The sequence below is a fragment of the Spermophilus citellus genome (genome assembly GCF_964194105.1).
Source record: "Spermophilus citellus genome assembly, chromosome: 4".
Taxonomy (NCBI): Eukaryota; Metazoa; Chordata; class Mammalia; order Rodentia; family Sciuridae; genus Spermophilus; species Spermophilus citellus.
In genome coordinates, this window is record NC_138185.1 from 115,410,098 (window position 1) to 115,421,276 (window position 11,179).

Here is an 11,179-nt window from a genome sequence, read left to right on the forward strand (position 1 = left end):
TATAAAGACACGAATTGGTGTGAATATACTGTGTATACAACCAGAGATATGAAAAATTGTGCTCTATATGTATAATAAGAATTGTAATGCATTCTGCTATCATATATAAATAAAAAAATATATAAAAAAGTAATCTACAAAAAAAGCGAACACTATGCATTTTAAGAAATCCCCCTAATTGCTTCATGATGCACCTTTAAGATTACTGGGATATCCTGTTGGACTCTCACCCAGTGAATTCTCTTTAGAGGCAAAGAAATGTCGAGGGCCAGGCTTATCCTTTGGGACAGCTGGCTCTGTCCACAGAGGGGCCAGAGACTGATCTTTGCCCCATGGTACACACACTTAATGACTTCTCTGCCATTCAAATTTATTCAAGTCAAATATTTTTCTGTGGGTTCTTCATTTATGGCTAACCTCAGAATGCACTCTAAATTTCTAAAACTATTTACATTTTCTTAATCAGTAATGCCAACTGTGAAATAAAGAGGGCTAGTATTATTACTGTTATTTTGATAGGTGAGAAAATTGACATGAAGAGTTCATGACTCATCCATATTCATAAAAATGGTGACAGAACCTTCCTGATCCCCAAATCTCCATTTAGAGGGGTCTTTTTCCAGCATAAATAGGGAAATGAGGTCAAATCTGTATTTTTTAGTAGCTCTCTTTCAAATTATTGACATTTCAACCGGATGTAATTGAGTGTGGCCAAGGGGTCCATTTAGCAGGGTTTTGGTTTTGGTTTTGGTACTAGGGGTGGAACCCAGAGGCACTATATCTCCAGCCCTTTTTATTTATTATTTTGAGACAGAGAGACTTGATGAGTTTCTAAGGCTGGCCTCAAACTTGCAGTCCTCCTGTCTCAGCCTCCCCAGTTGCCGGATTATAGGCCTGCAATATTGCATCCAGTTTCCATTTAGCAGTTCTGACAAGGAGCTCCTTTCTGAATATCCCGTATCTGCACACATTGCTACATTTGCCTCTCATGTCACACTGTCCTCCCTCCTCTTTCTTCAGTCTAATCACTCTCACCTTCTCTTTACAAAACTAAAATAGCAAAGGAGGAGAGGAAACCCATAAGTGTGTCATGTCAGCCAAATACCTTAGCACCGGAGATGCCTCTGGCTGGGAGTGAGGAATGGGTTTCTTGCTGCTGTTTATGGGAACCTGGGGTAGAAAACTGTGGCAGGCACTCAGAGGCTTGTTCTCCTGACCTCCAGTTTCTATCTGCCACTGATGTAGCCATTTCTTTTCTAGAATGTACATTATGCACTTCCTGTACCACACACTTTAGTCTGTGATCTTTTCTTAAACATTCATTTATCAAACATATCCTGAGTCCTCAGTCAGTTCTGCCTGCACCCAGGCCACACTCAAGAAGGAATACGCTTCCCTGTGGCCCTTCACTGAGCAGTCTCCCCTGAGCCCATGTTCTGCTGTACTGCAAACCTGGAACTTCCCAGATTCCTCCCTCTCCCTCCCTCAGAGCCCACACCCACACCGATTAGCCATCAGACCTAGTTCTTGAAAGTTCTCAGATTTGGCCTAGTCTTTCCCTTCCTCTGCCTACACACATGCAACAGGCTTCTGCCTGCTGATCTGTTCTTCTTCTGGTTCATTCTCCACCCGTCAGAGCAAAGCACACCACTGCCCACTCCCTGCATTCTGGAGCCCCCTGTCCTCAGGAGGGCGTCTCGGCCACCTGAGCCTCATTCACCTCTTTCACCATGCAGTTAATACAAAAAAGATTCAGGTTAATTGACATCCCTTTTTCCATAATAAGCCTTTGAAACCTGGTGTATATTTTATATTTCCAGCACCTCTCAAATTGGACTAGCCGTGTTTCAAGTGTCTAAGCTGCATGTCGCTCGCGGCCACCATTCTGCAAAGCACAGCTATCACCTGTGCTCTCTCATTCCTCTGGCCTTTGCACAAGCCTACAAGACCCCAGCTCAGTTAGTAAGCTGCCTGTCCTTCAAGATTCAGCTAAGCTTCATCTCCTCTAGGAAGCCTTCTCTGACTCTCTTATCTGCTCCTGCAGCATGGAATCCCTTGGCACTGACCTACATCATTACACATGACACTAACTATTGGTTTTACTTCTGTCTTCCACACTGAGGAGGATTCACTGTGTAGCTGATGAGGCTTAAACTTCAGGGTCTCTCTCGCCCCTACACATACATCTTTCAAGACTTGTACCTAGTTTTGTAGCAATGACTTTATATCCTTTTTCTTGACAAGTATCAAATTCCACAAAGAACCTGTATCACCTCCGGTTCCACCATTAGGCTGAGCTCCCTGAGACCTGGAAATATGACTGATTTCTATCACCAGATCCCAGATCTGACACAGGCTCACACAAAGGTATTTAAGATGAATGAATGTTGGGGTTCTTGAGGGCTTAGTCCTGGGCTATTTCTTTCATCTTTCCGAGAAGGATGGGTCACCCTTATTTGTGTGTGTGTTGTTTTCTGTTTTATTTTTTATTTATTTGGTTTGGTCAGCCTTGATTTCAATTACCATACATTTGTTGGTGATTCACAGATTTTTACTTCCAGCCTAGACCTTGTTCCTGAGCTCCACACTTATTCATATAACTAACTGCATCCTGGACAATATTTACTTGGAGGTGAGTGGGTAGATGCCCAAATTCACCATTTCATACTGGGAGCTTACCTGAGTTTCTCCCTAAAACTATCCTTTCTCAAGTCATCTGTTTCAACCACACGAGCTGAAAAGCTCAGCATCATCCTTGACTTCTCCCACTCTCTCACCCTCCACATTCACTTCATCACCAAGTCCAGATGACTCTGTCTTCAAAACATCTTTTAAAGATATGTGTGTGTGCATGGGGGTGGGGTGCATGGTAGTAATAGTAGTCATCATCCCCCCACTTACTCAGTTTTGCTTTCCTCGGTTTCAGTTACTTGTGTTCAATTATGGTCTAAAGATATTAAATAGAAAATTCTAGATATAGACAATTTATAAGTTTTAAAGTGCACACTGCTCTGAATAGTGTTATGAAATCTCACCTGTCCCTATCCTGCCTGGGACATGAATCATGCTTTGTTCAGTGTATCCATACTGTATATAGTTAGTCATTTAGTAGCCCTCTTGGTTATCAAACTGACTATCTTGGTATATCACAGTGCTTGTGTGCCAGTGTTTTGTTATTTAATAATGGTCGCAAAGTACAAGAGTATTAATGCTGAATATTCAAAAATTTGCCAATGAAAAGTTATCAAGTAAATGCTATACATATAGTTTGATATTATTCTCAGATTCAGCCATTCACTGGGGATCTGGCAATGTGTTCCCACAAATAATTGGAGACTACTTTATCAATATATACTGCTGGATGCTCATAATAGCTGCTCTTTCCCCCCCAGTGCTGGAGATTGAACCCAGTGCCTCATGCATGCTAGACAAGTGTTTTGTCACTGAGCAACACCAGCCCCGTAACAGCCTTTTAACTGAACTCCCTGCTTCCACTTTCACATACCTACAATTCAATTTCTACCCAGCAATTACAGAGGGACCTTTTAAACAGTACTGTCATTATATCATTCCCCTATTGAGCTTCAAATAAAATTCAAACTCGATATATGATTGCCAGCTCCCATCCTCCTCTCCAGAGGTATCCTGTACCATTCTCCCTGTACTCACTAACCTTCATTCATGCCAAATTCCTTCCAGCTCTGAGCCTTTGCAAATGCTATTTCTTCTTCCAGAAATCCTTGCCCAGTTTTCTTCTCATTCTGAAAATCTCTATTTATACCTCTCCTCACACCCCAAAAGGCCTCCCCTTATAAAGACAGCGATTGTACAGTCATTTTCCATCACATGCACTGTTTATTTCTGTCATACTCTGAAATTATCTTCTTAACTTCTTTTACTTATTTATCATCTATATGCCCACTCTCCCACACTAAAAAAAATATTTGTTGGTTTTATTTCCAATCAATTCAGGGAGCAGAGCATTGAGAAATCATGCTGTTCTTTGTAGAACACCACAAATATCTAATTTTATATGAAATATCACCATATGCACAGGGAGAAAAATTACTGTGTTGTAATGCATGTAAACTCTCAACGATGGACATATAAATATCCATGAAAATAGCAAACTGATGGACTAGGCATGATCAGAGGTTTGAGTTTTGCTGTTCATATTAGTTTTTTGGGCATTTCTTTTGTCATCTATTAGCATTCACTATCAGGTTAACACTGAAAGTATATAATCTTAAAATTGAGAATTCTTCTGGGCAAGATGGCACACACCTATAACACCAGGAGCTAAGGAGGCTAAGGCAGGAGGATCACATGTTAAAAGCCAGCCTCACCAGTCAGAATGGCAATTATCAAGAATACAAGTAACAATAAATGTTGGTGAGGATGTGGGGGGAAAGGCACTCTCATGCATTGCTGGTGAGACTGCAAATTGGTGCAATCACTCTGGAAAGCAGTATGGAGATTCCTCAGAAAACTTGGAATGGAACCACCACTTGACCCAGTTATTCCACTCTTCAGCATATAACCAAAGGACTTAAGATCAGCATACTATAGTGATACGGCCACATCAATGTCATAGCAGTTCAATTCACAATAGCTAAGCTATGGAGCCAACCTAGGTGCCCTTCAACAAATGAAGGGATAGAAAAAATGTGGAATATTGTGTATATATACCACATTTTTTTCTATCCATTCATTCTATCCATTGTGTATATATACCAATGGAATATTGTGTGTATATATCATTCAGCCATAAAGAAGAATAAAATTATGGCATTTGCCAATAAATAGATGGAACTGGATACTATCATGATAAGTGAAATAAGCCAGTCCCAAAAGATCAAAGGCTGAATGTTCTCTTTGATATGCAAATGCTAACACATAATAAGGCAGGGGGAGTGGGGTAGAAGTTTTTGGGATTAGACTAATGAGGGGAAGGGAGGGGGAATGGGAATAGGAAACACAGTAGAATGAGTCAGACATAAGTTTCCTATATGAATATATGACCAGTGTAACTCCACATCACAACTTGTACAACAACAAGAATGGGAAGTTATACTCCATGTATGTATAATATGTCAAACTATACTGTCATGTAGAACTAAAAAGATATTTTTAAATTTTTTTTAAAGTCTAGAAGGCAAGATTAACATGTTACTAGGGTGATAAAATTATAAATGGTTTTATTTTCTTCCTTACACATGTCCAATTTTTCTGGATTCCAAATTTTCAAATTTTATGCAATAGTTATCTGTAAAATAAAAGATTTAAAAGATGACGTTAAAAAAAGTCACCCTCAGCAACTTAGCAAGGTCCTAAGCAACTTAGCAAGACCCTGTCTCAAAATGAAATATAAAAAGGGCTGGGGATGAGAGAGAGAGAGAGAGAGAGGGAGGGAGGGAGGGAGGGAATTCTGCTGTGGGTGTAGAGGCACTAGAGGTGCCTCTAGTCCCAGCTACTTGGGAGGCAGAAGTGGGAGAATCGCTTGAGCCCAGGAGTTAAAGACCCACCAACATAGCAAGTCCGCATCTAAAAAAATAAAATAATTCTACTCTTACCATCTTCTCCTTACCATCTTCTCCAATTGTCAGGAAACTGACTACTATTCAAGGAATTGAAGGAGGGAACCCCTTAGCCCAGGCTAGATGGGCTCCTTGGTAGCACAGGGGATTCCTGGAGACTAGATGGGCGGGGCTCTCTGAGGCCCTTAGGCCTGTGATGGCTGCTTCCTGTCAGAGCCTCCTTATTTCCACTGCAGGAGCTGGCTGTGCTGCTACTGGTAGGAGTGCTTGGGACAGATGTGAACCCCACAAGATGGGAGAATAACCATTACAGAGGCACTGACTTGATTTGTCTTCTTGGGATATTATTGACTTTTTTTAATATTTATTTTTTAGTTGGACACAATATCTTTATTTATTTATGTGCTAGGCGAGTGCTCTACCACTGAGCCACAACCCCAGCCCTTGTTGACCTATTTTAAAATAAATAAATAAATACTGCCAAGAAGAGAATAGCCCTCAGGGCATTCAAGAATGGCAGACTTTCCCTAGAGTTCCACATTTTGAGGTATTCTTGAGGGCAGAAGGTGAATATGGGATTTCCAAAAGGACCCAAACAGGGCCAATTCCTGACTTGAATCCCTTTTTAAAACTTTTTTAAATATTTATTTTTTAGACACAATATCTTTATTTCATTTTTATGTGGTGCTGAGGTTTGAACCCAGTACCTTTTGTGTACTGGCAAGCACTCTACCATTGAGCCATAATCCCAGCCCCTGGCTTGAATCCCTTTTTTTGCTATGGGACTACCTTCCTTCAGATGGCTTGCCCATCCTAACTAATCTCCTGACTCCACATATAAAGAAGAACCCATCGTCCTTCAAATACCAGTAAGGCTTTCAGTTAGTCTGGCACCTCACTTTGCTGTCTTCTGACTTTCTATGACTCTGCATGTGCACAGTCAAGGCAGATCAGAGATTTATCATTTGGGGCAAGAACAAATACATCAAGAGCTTCAAAACAGGGCTGGGGATGTGGCTCAAGCTGTAGTGCGCTCGCCTGGCATGCGTGCGGCCCGGGTTCGATCCTCAGCACCACATACCAACAAAGATGTTGTGTCCGCCGAGAACTAAAAAATAAATATTAAAAAAATTTCTCTATCTCCTCTCTAACTCTCTCCTCTCTCACTCTCTCTTTAAAAAAAAAAAAAAAAAGAGCTTCAAAACAGGAAAAAAGCTTTAAAGAGACCTATGTTGATAAGTATACTAACAATGACCATTTCCTTATTGGGGTCACAGAAAGCATCCTCCAACCAATATATGTCAATTTAACAGTGATGTCTGAAATATTCTTAGCACTGAATTTTTTTCAGACATTATCAAAGGAAAAACTCTAAAATACTACATATCTATGATCAATACTAAAACATTTGTTTATTTCTGGAAATATTCATATGTAGGAAAAAAGAAAGAAGGAAAAAAGAAAATCTTTATTCTGATTTTGGATACTCAGGGCAGAACAAAAAGTAAGGTAAAAGGTCCTCCAGCTCAGAAACTCAACAGGTATCTATTGGGTGAATATTCAGTGAGAAAATAAATCATTTGGGCTGGGATTGTGGCTCAGTGGTAGAGCACTTGCCTAGCATGCATAAGGCACTGGGTTCAATCCCCAAAAACCACATAAAAGTAAGTAAACAAATAAATAAAGGTATTGTATCCGTCTCAACTAAAAAAAAATATTTTAAGAAAATAAATCATACTCTGCTGATTGTATGTCTCCAAGTTGTCCAGGTGGGAAAATATCTGCAAGTGCCTTGCTCTTAGAAAACACCATGGGGCCATTCCCAATTGTTTATGGTCTGTAGCTGCTATACTGCAGGGATGTAGTTGTAACAAAGACTGTATGGCCTGCAAAGCCTAACGTATTTACTGTCTAGTCCTTTACAGAAAAAGTTTGCTAACCCCTGCATGAGTTCATCCTGCTCAGTGTACAGATGAGCCTGTTTGAAAAGCAAGCACTTTGCACAAGGGTCCCTCCATCACATTTAATTTTCTCTCTGTTTGTCCCTTCTATTGAAAGATACAATCTTTTTGTTTCTCACATTGCTTTTCACTTAGGTGTTTACTAAATGGTGTGTTGAATTGTGTTGACCTGCCCAGGGTGTCGGGGACAGTTAGCAGTGGGGCCTGGCTTAAAATCCAGACACACTGATTCATGATCAGAGGTAAGATTATCAACTAATTGAGTAACTTTGACTTGGTTATTTATACTCTTTGAGCCTCTGTTTCTTCATTCACAAAATAAGTAGAACAATCTAATCTTGTGGTGTTTAATGAGAAATTGTTGAGCTACTGAATGTGTAGAATAGGTCCTCTACAAGCATGAACTCCTTCCTCAACTCCTTTCTCTCACTAATTACAATTCCTGGACTGTTAGGTTCCTGAAGAAACCAAACCAAATATTTATGGACCTTTGCAAGGAACCCTTTGGAAGATACAAAGCTCAATTCCCCATTAGGGATAATGACGAACTTGATGTGGTGGTCACCTCCTTTATACTTCACCCCGGGCTGACAGCAGAGGAAAGTGGAGGCCAGGTATCCTTTCTGCCTCTGTTTCTCTCCAAAGAGGAGTTGGCTTATGCTGCCCTCCATTCTGTCCCTTGCTTAGACTTCACAAATTGCTAGGATTATGACTCTGCTTACCAACCCTTGCTGCTTGGCTCTCAACCACTCTGCCTTCTCTACTTTTCTCTGACCTCCTCAACATTGGAGCCATGTCTGATTGAAGAAGCTCCATTTCCTTGGCCGCTGGCTTTCTCCAGGTGATGCCTGAAGAAGAGACCCCTTAGTCAGGGTGAGGAATGCACCAGTAAATAAGTGGGAGAGAATGAACAAGGTATGTTCATTTCCATACTTAAAATTTCACAGTTAAGGTAAAACACTTTACAGGGGTGGGTACTTAAGTTGAAATGAAAATTCTCACAGTTTACTAGATCAAACATTGGCTTTTCATAGAGTTGCTTTATGAATTCAAAACAGAATAGCTTGCCTTCAGATTGCCAGTGAAGTCCAGTATAATTTATTTCCCTCTCACCAGTGAAACACAGCCAAAGATACAAGCAAGGGTGGTTCTCCCTCCCTCTCTAGCTACAAGAAACCCCAGGGTGAAACTCTAAATCCACATGTATTTTAAAAACTTTTTTTTTTCAGTACTGGGGATCAAACCCTGGTGTGCTCTACCACTAAACTACATCCCCAACCCTTTTAATTTTTATTGTTATTTTCAATTTTGAGATGAGATCTCACTAAATTGCCTGGATCAGGCTCCTCCTGCCTGGACCAGGATCCTCCTGCCTCAGCCTCCTGAAAAGCTGAGGTTATAGGCATGCACCACCATACCCAGCTTAAAAACATTTTTAAATAGCTTGAGTTATTTTGAACTAATTTTTATTTATTTATTTATTTTTTAACTCAGGGGTGCTTAACCACTGAGCCACATCTCCAATCCTTTTTAAAATATTTTATTTAAAGACAGGGTCTTGGGGCTGAGTTGTGGCTCAGCGGCGGAGCGCTCACCTAGCATGTGCGAGGCCCTGGGTTCGATCCTCAGCACCACACAAAAATAAATAAATAAAATAAAGGGATTGTGTCCAACTACAACTAAAAATTTTTAAAAAATTTAAAAATAAATAAATAAATAAATAAAGACAGGGACTTGCCAAGTTGCTAAATGACTCGATAAATTGCTGAGGCTGGCTTTGAACTCGTGATCCTCCTGCCTAAGCCTCCCCAGTCTCTGGGATTACAGGTGTGCACCACTATGCCTGGCATTTTGAACTAATTTTAATGGTAACTCCTGCTTATGGATTTTTAATTTTAAATACACAGTGGTTTATTTTCAAGTATAGTCTGTAATTCAACTTGCTTTTTTAAAAAAAAAAACAGTGCTGTCAATTAAAAATCACACTGGATCTGTTTCAACAAATAGATAGGAACAGAATTAGTATGCTACTTACTGGTTGACAAAGAGCTGCTGCTAAAGCTCTTGAACTCTCTTTTGTAGGTTATAAATTCTCTTTTGGAGTCATGATTATGTTTCATTTGCTTAGCAAGCTTTGCTTTGATGGTCTAGCTCTGATGAAATAGAAGATTCAGAATTCATAGACTTTAAATAAAAGCAGAATTACCTCAAAGTCCCAAGAGGCAAGCCAGAGGTATTTGGAGCACTGCTGTGTGATACACACCAAGGCTTCTCTGAGAGGAGAGACCATGGCTTCATGACCCGTCCTCAGCAAGGCCTGCCCTGGGAACTTCATTAGGAGGGAGGCTCCTGCTTCTTCATTTTAAATGACCTAACAGGCTTTTTTTTTTTTTTTTAATCTATGGCTTCCTGGAGCACTCATCTCTTCAAAAATAGTGCTGAGTGGGGTGTTAGGAGGCTGAATTCTGACTCCAATTCTGACATTTCTTCTTTCTGGACCATCCACAAATGAGGCAAAAGGAACTCAGCTGGTCAGATCAGACAATGCTTGTGCTGGGTCCTGCCAGAACTTAACCCACTTGAACACAGAAATTATAGTGGAATATTAGAGGTGAACAGAAACTTTTAGTGATCAGTTGGACTCTATCATTTCCCTTAGAGAGGGAATGAGACCTGTCCAAGGTCACATAGTTAACTAGAGGTAAGATCAAATTAGAGCCAGGTGTTCTGGCTCTCTGTTCAGTCTCACCAGAACACGTTTTTTCAAAAATTCTAAATTTTAATCTCCCTTGCCTAGGGTACCTCCCAGACTTGTTTCTGAGTTTGGTCTCCATCCTGTCTACTCATTGAAACTGTTCTGGATTAAGTAGCTAAATCCTTGTATTATTTGCAGGCAAGGAGCAGGAAAGAAGTAGGGTCTCTGTTATCTGGGGTACTCTTACTTTAATATATCAAAGAACAAAAAGCTTTGGGATAAGTTTTCAGAGGTCCCTTCTCTAATTTAATCTAATCATCCAGATTATTGCATCATCCAATGAATTTAGCAGGAAAAAACCCTCAAAGGGACAAAGAAGTTCTTCGAAAGGAACTTCTGGGCCAGGAAGATCCAGGATTGGTGTTCCTGGTTGTCTGGTCTCCATTAGATACACAGACAAAGCTCTACCCCCAGAGTTGGCTTGTCAATGGATGAGTGGGGCTCCATTCTCTTCCAGATTGAACAAAACAAAACAAACAAGAACCCCTCCCCTCTCCAATCCTCCCACCCGCCCCCCACAGTCTAGAATGTTAATTAACAGGATTTAGTGAAAGTGAGGGTAATACATAAACCCTGAACACCAGGCACATGGAAGAGATTAGCATGTTCCTTGCTGGTATCTCCTTGAACATTCTCCAAAGCCCAACTCAAATGTCATTTCCAAAGACCTAGTCAGATTCAAATGCCTGTTTACTGTGTGATCTTGAACAAACAATTTAACTTCTTTAGGCCTCAATATCATCTCCTGCTAACGAGGTTCATAATAATAAAAACTTTATAGAATGATTAGGAATTGAGTCAAGGTCATATTTGCAAAGGCCCCAGCATATTGCCTGATGCATCATAATTACTCTGTAAATGTTGAATAAACAGCAAGAGAACCAGAATCGCCCATGACTTCAGGTCCGACCCAGCTCCTTCCACTC

The 11,179-nt window shown here is 40.5% G+C and overlaps 1 protein-coding gene across 4 annotated transcripts in view; it reads right to left on the reverse strand.

Moving 5' to 3' along the window:
- Nucleotides 1-11,179, reverse strand: part of SLC24A1 (solute carrier family 24 member 1) — a 52,744-nt gene that overhangs the window by 36,875 nt on the left and 4,690 nt on the right. The window lies entirely within an intron of this gene.